The 6,527-nt window shown below is 32.2% G+C and overlaps 1 protein-coding gene across 1 annotated transcript in view; it reads left to right on the top strand.

Annotated features, from left to right (window-relative positions):
- Positions 1-6,527, top strand: part of MMP20 (matrix metallopeptidase 20) — a 54,106-nt gene that overhangs the window by 27,296 nt on the left and 20,283 nt on the right. The gene's annotated exons all lie outside the window — the stretch shown is intronic.

Below are 6,527 nucleotides of genomic sequence, written 5' to 3'. Positions count from 1 at the left end.
ATAGATAGATAGATAGATAGATAGATAGATAGATAGATAGATAGATAGATAGATAGATAAGAGTTCATGTCTTCTTTGATGTTTATAATCAAGGTCACCAAAATTATCTCTGTTCTTACATCTTTCAAAGCATTTTATACAATTTTGACATGAGCTGGGGGACACCTTATTGAAAGAGAGGCTTTAAGATAGCCTTTTTCTCTACCAAATCAGATGCTTTTTTTTAGTTTCATTTGTTTTATTTCTAATTTATGAAATAAAATGAGCATTTCTATAACAATATAATTTATAAAATGATTGCATATGAAACTGCAAATCTATTATGTACAATTTGCTATTCCTTTTAAATATGTAATAAAGTTAACATGTAAATTCCTTTTTTTTCCATCCCTCACCCTCACCCTACAGATGACTACCATTAGACACAAATATGTGTATATATGTAAAATCATTCTATACATACATATATTTATCAGTTCTTTCTCTGGATACAGATGGTGTCTTTCTTCATATGTCCTTTGGTGTATGTTTGTCCTTCGTTCTCAAAGAGAGCCATGACATCAGGGAGATGATGACACGACTAGCAATTTACTTTGATTTGAGGGAGGGAGGGCTGTGCAAAGGCACCAACCTTGTACTTTCTCCTCCAGAGCCATCTGGGTCCAGTGGCCAGATATTCATCAGGATGACTGGAGATGACCCAGGATGCAGTGGGAGACCCTAACCCTTTTAAGTTAAGGTCTTTTCAGGTTCTCACTTTGAGTGAGGTAATGCCTATTCAGTGAATAGGCCTCTTTAAGAAGTGAGTCAAGGGATGGCCCCTTTAATAAAAAAAAAAAAAAATCAAACTGGGAGGGGAAGACCCTCAGGGCTTCTGGCCAAAAGAGAAAAGTTACTATTTACATTCACTCTGAGCTAAGAGGGCCCAAAAAAACTCCATTAATTTAGGTATTTCTAATAGTCAAAATGACTTATTCACTTAAAATTGTTCTTAAAACAATATTGCTTTTACTGTATACAATGTTCTCTTGGTTCTGCTTGGTTCAACTCTTCTTTATTTTGTGCAAGTCTATCCATGTTTTTCTAAGATCAAGCTTATCATTTCTTATACCATAGTAGTATTATCTTCACAATCATATTTCACAACTTGTTCAGGCATTCCCCAATTAACAGACATCCTCACAATTTCCAGTTCTTTGCCACTACAAAGAGAGATGCTATAAATATTTTAGAACACTTAGGTTATTTTCCTTTATCCTTTATCCCCTTTGGAAATAGACCTAACAGGAGTATTGTTGGGTCAAAGGGTATATAGCATTTTAATAACTCTTTGGGCATAATTTCAGATTGTTCTCCAAAATAGTTGGATCAGTTAACAATTCCAACAACAAGGACCAATTTTTCCACATCCCCTCCAAAATTTGTCACCCTCCCCTTTTATCAGTTGTTTCTATGATTTGTTCTTTAACCCACTCATTCTTTAAGACTAGGTTGTTTAATCTCCAACAAATAAAATAGATAAACAATTGGTTAATTTGATTAAAAAGGAAAGAGAAGAAAACCAAATCACTAGTATAAAAAATGAAAATGTGAATATACCATTATTGAAGGTGAAATTAAAGCAATTATAAGGAGTTATTTTGCTCAGCTATATGCTAATAAATTTAACAATTTAAGTGATATCTGAGAAACAGTCTACAAAAATTTTGGTGACATTGGGCATCCTTGTTTCATACCTGATCTTACTAGGAAGGCTTCTAGCTTATCCCCTTACAAATAATGCTTGCTGGTGGTTTTAGATAAATACTTTTTATCAATTTAAGGGAAAATCCATTTATACCTCTACTTTCAAGTGTTTCTAATAGAAATGAGCATTATACTTTATCAAAAGCTTTTTCCGCAACCTGATATAATCATGATTTTTTTTTTGCTTTTATGATTTATATAATCAATTATGTTAATAATTTTCCTTATGTTAAGCCATCATTGCATTCCTGGTATAAATCCCACTTGGTCATAGTGTATAACATTTGTAATATATCATTATAATCTTTAGCTAGTATTTTATTTAGAATTTTTGCATCCATATCCATTAATGAAATTGGTCTATAATTTTCTTTCTCTCTTTTTACTCTTCCGGGTTTAGGTACTAGTATCACATTTGTTTCATAAAAGGAGTTTGGTAGGATCCCTTCTTTGCCTATTATTCCAAACAATTTATTTAATATTAGAATTAGTTGGTCTTTAAACGTTTGATAGAATTCACTTGTAAATCCATCTGGTCCTGGTGCTTTTTTCTTAGAAAGCTCATTTACGGCCTGTTCAATTTCTTTTTCTAAAATAGGTCAATTTAGATACTCTATTTTCTCTTCTACTAATCTAGGTAATTTATATTTTTGTAAATAATCTTCCATTTCACTTCAATTGTTAAATGTATTGGCATAGAATTAGACCAAATAATTTCTTATAATTGCTTTTATTTCATCTTCATTAGTGATATATTCATCCTTTTCATCTTTAATAGTAGTTATTTGCTTTCCTTCTCTTTATTAAATCAAATTAACCCATGGTTTTTCTCTTTTATTCGTTTCCTCATAAAACCAACTCCTAGTTTATCAATGGATTTTTTACTCTGAATTTTATTAATCTCACCTTTAATTTTTAGGATTTCTAATTTAGTGTTTAATTGGGCATTTTTAGTTTATTCTTTTTCTAGTTTTTTAATTGCATACCCAATTCATTAGTCTGCTCTTTCTCTATTTTATTGATGTAAGCAATTAGAGATATAAATGTTCCTCTGATCACTGCTTTTGCCACATTCCATAGGTTTTGAGATATTTTCTCATTATTGTCATTCTATTCAATGAAATTATTGATAGTTTCTATAATTTGTTCTTTACCCCATTCATTCTTTAAGATTAGGTTGTTTAATCTCCAATTAGATTTTAATCTATGTTTCTGTGGTTCCTTATTAAACATAATTTTTATTGCATTGTGATCTAAAAATGATACTTTAATATTTCTGCTTTTCTGCTTCTAACTATAAAATTTTTATGTACTAATATCTGATCAGTCTTTGTAAAAGTACCGTGAACAACTGAGAACAAAGGTGTATTCTTTTCTATTTCCATTCAATTCCCTCCAGATATCTATCATATCTAGCTTATTTAAAATTCTATTCACTTCCTTGACTTCTTTCTTATTTATTTTTTTAATTAGATTTATCATCAGATGCTTTTTTAGAGCCAACAAATAAGTACAGAGGATTGCTGCACATTCTTTATATTTCACTCTGTTGTATGACAGTAAAGATGTAGTTACCTATAGAACAACATTTGTGAAAGCTTGTATATGTTCTCTCATACCTTCATAAATAATACCCTCCATGTATGCAGAGATTATTCTCATAAAAATTATGTAGAAATGGGAAAGTAGATATATTATTGAATGTTTATTGATATTTCCTTAGCAAAAAAATGTTTTTTTATTTTTTCCAACTGTTTTTATGTTTTCTATTTTTAGATGCTTAAGATCCTTCAGTGATCTCAGAATTATGCTACCACCAATACAAACATCTTGTGAATACTCTATCTTGTCCAACTTTTCTTCCCATCTTTGTTCTGTCAATGTCTGTTCTTTTATTCATTTCCTATTTTTTGGTGTCAATAGTTTGTTTAAACAGGTCGGATTGGACTTGCCTCAACTAAAAAATGGATTGAGTATTTTTTTTCTGGTATTTATTTTTGTCTTTACTCTGACAATCAATTGCCTGACTATATACAGACAACTGATCTGGAAATCACTACTCTATTACTATCTAGTCATTTCCTATTTGTTAAATTATAAAGATTGTTCTTTGGTGATGTTATTTGATACTTGCTATGTTTGGCACCTCTTGACTCTCTTCTTAAATAAAATCTTCACAATGTATCAGAATGAGGTTTCTGGGCAGCCTGATACCTTTGGTCTTTCTCATTTTGGACTCCAGGATCATTTTTTTCCAACACATTTTTCAATGTCCTCCCATCTACCCACATTTGAAGTTACTTAGTATTAGAGTATATATGAATTTAATTTGGAATGAATTCTACCAACCATTTAAAGATCAACTAATTCCAATATTAAATAAATTATTTGGAATAATAGGTGAAAAAGGGATCTTACCAAACCAAGTTCTTCATAAAATTTTATTTCTTTCTCAATTCTTCAAGAGATGTTGGCATATAGGCTACATTTATCTTAATTGTAGTATTTTTGCAAATGATTATAATTAACACTACGATAGAAGATAACCAAGTGCATCATTAACTGATGTTTGTTGCTTCTGAACAACCATGATAAAAACCAACTTTGCCCACTTCAGTGGCATATTATAATGAGTAGAATGCTGGACTTAGAGTCAAGAAGACCTGGATTCCAATCCTATCACAAACATTTACTATCTACATCACCCTGGGCAAGTCAACTAACTTCTCTATATCTAAATGTTTTCATCTGTAAAAATGAGAAGGTTGTTTTTAATAGGCACTAAGATCTCTTTAGGCCACAAATCTCTAATTATAATCCATGATCCTTTATTTGTGTCCCCAAGAAAAACCTATGATACATCTTTCCATGACATTTCTTTTGGTCTTCTAGTTCCATTAGTAGACTGTGAAGATTGTTATAATTCAGGCCCTCCAGTAGTTGTCTGCTCTTTGGTCTATCTCATTTTCCAACATTCTGCTGATGGTATTTCAGAAGCAAAAGGAGAGTTCAATGTTCTACTGCTAGCATTGCAGAATCAGAGTCTGGTTCCAACTGGAACTGGAAGCAAAAATAGAAATCGCCATTCCTGCAATTTAATCAGAAGATTAAGCAACCATTCACTCTGAATCAGCTCTTTATGCACATTCATTCATTCATTCCATATACACATACAAATGTACCCATACAAACACACACACACACACACAGATGAGAACTTTTTATTCAGAGTCCATCTAGTTAGTGGCTCCTTAGGGATCCATTGTTGTTTTATCTATTTAATGTTAGCAAAAGGATCTAATGGGAATAGCACTGGGGTAGAGCCAGGAGATTGTGGTTTGTAAGACCTGGAACAAGTCACTTCACCCATGAGGCCTCAGTTTCCTCAAATATAAGATGATTATGTTGAACTAGATAATTCTAAGGTTCATTCCCACTCTGGGTCCTAGGATTCTAAATGGATGACTACTTACTATGGATTTTTTTTTACTTTCCAAGTCTGAACATGTTATTCAATCAATTTTTAATTCCATGTTGAATTGCAGTCTAAATGCCCAGGGTTAAACAGCATAAAACTGAGATAATTTTTTATGGACAATTATGTAAATTAGCATTTGATCTACTATTACTGTAATTGTTATTATTATAGGTAATAATTAACACCTTCCCTCAAGTTAGTTTTCCTTAATTACATACATTATAAATAATAATAATTTTTAAATGAAAGGATCATAGATTTAGAGCTAAAAGGGATCTTAGAGTCCATCTAATCAAATCTCTTCATTTTACAGTTAAGGAAACTGGGTCTCAGTGAGGTTAAGTGACTTGTCCATGATTAAACAGGCAGTATGTATTAAAAGTGGGATTTGAATATGGTACTTTCTGACTTCCAACTAGCAACTCTAGCTACTATGCCAATCTGCCTCTATAATATATATTTTAGCATCAATGCCAAATTTACCTTTACGAAATGTTGCAAAGAAACAAAAACAGGAAAGGGAAATCCACAAAATAGGATGGAGACAATGTAGTTATATTTGTTTCTTCGCCTTGTGCCAATTCATCAATTAGTTAACTAAGATTTATTAAGCACCTACTATGTGATGGAACTCTACTCAGCACTGAAGATATAAAAACAAAGTGAGATGGCCCCTACACTAAATGAGCTTAAATATTAGCAAAGTACATCACATGGTGTAACCAAGTAATAAATATTCACTAAATTGAATTGAATAATGAGATATTGGATTCATATTCCTTAAATAACAGAACTTATACTAGGGTGGAATAACCAGTACTTTGTTCCAAGACACCAACATCCAGGGGCATGTCTTCTCCCCTCAGCAGAACAAATACCACTGGCCTGATGACTCATGCTCCTTAGCCCAAACCTACACACAACACAATCCTACTTCCCATTTTCAGGGTCCTGACATCATGCTGACCTTCCCCAAGACCTACCTTATCTCCCAAATCTCATGAGAGTATGGGTCAGATTCTCTAAGGAATGGACTACTGCCTCTACCAACACAATACAGTAATGGTTATATTTTTTTCTGTGCCACCTCTGTCAATACTATTTCCCATCCTCCCTCTGTTTTTGCCCCAGGTGAAATAATGTCTAGTTATGGATCTGCCTCATCATTATCACCATTATTTTCTTCATCATCACATCTACCATTTATATAGTGGTTTAGGATTTCCAAAATGTTTTCCAGGGATTGATTTTTATTCCACTGTTTCATGCCACAAAATATTTTTCTGGGTACTTAAATTAAGTA

This window comes from Vombatus ursinus, unplaced genomic scaffold (assembly GCF_900497805.2).
Source record: "Vombatus ursinus unplaced genomic scaffold, bare-nosed wombat genome assembly UNPS02007612.1, whole genome shotgun sequence".
NCBI lineage: Eukaryota > Metazoa > Chordata > Mammalia > Diprotodontia > Vombatidae > Vombatus > Vombatus ursinus.
This window is presented reverse-complemented; position numbering and strand designations above follow the sequence as displayed.